Source organism: Pteropus alecto, unplaced genomic scaffold (genome assembly GCF_000325575.1).
Source record: "Pteropus alecto unplaced genomic scaffold, ASM32557v1 scaffold62, whole genome shotgun sequence".
NCBI lineage: Eukaryota > Metazoa > Chordata > Mammalia > Chiroptera > Pteropodidae > Pteropus > Pteropus alecto.
The window spans coordinates 2623325-2624031 of record NW_006432491.1 but is presented as its reverse complement, the minus strand read 5'-3'; the positions used below and the strand labels follow the sequence as shown (position 1 = coordinate 2624031).

Sequence of the window (707 nt, the reverse complement as noted above, 5' to 3'; positions counted from 1 at the left end):
TGGAAGAATTTTAAAATAGTATAAACCAACTAGAATGAGCAGATAGCAACAGAACATTACACTAGCACAATACACATTCTTTTTAATCAAATATGGAACATACTCCAAGACAGATATGTGTTCAGCCATAAAATAATATTTAGTAAATGATAATTAAAATCACAAAATATGTTTAATGATCACAAATGGATTGAAATTAGAAATCAATAACAGAAAAATACTTGGGATATTAAAAATATGTGGATTTTTTAAAAAATAAAAAAATTGTTAAATGACCAGCAAGTATGAAAGAAATCATGCAAAATATATATATCTCAAATCTGTGAGATGCAGTTAAGTACATGAACATAGGGAAATTAAAAGCTATAAATGCCTATATTAATAATGAAAATATTAAACTGATAAGAACAGATACTACACTTGATCTTATCCAGAAGGCCAAGAAGTAATAAGTAATAACAAGTGTTGGAGAAGTTGTGGGGAAAGGAATCATCATATACTGCTGGTGGGAACGTAAATTGGTACAGCCACTATGGAAAACAATATGGAGATTCCTCAAAAAATTAAGAATGGAAGTACCATATGACCCAGCAATCCTTCTTCTGGGTATCTACCCCCCAATTTGAAAACGTTTATCCATAAAGATATATGCATCCTGATGTTCATTGCAGCATTATTCACAGTGGTTAAGACATGGAAACAACTGG

General features: G+C 30.4%; 1 pseudogene; it reads right to left on the bottom strand.

Annotated features, from left to right (window-relative positions):
- Nucleotides 1–350: 350 nt before the first annotated feature.
- On the bottom strand, nucleotides 351–450 carry LOC112476202 (annotated as a pseudogene).
- Between the last annotated feature and the right edge of the window lie 257 nt (nucleotides 451–707).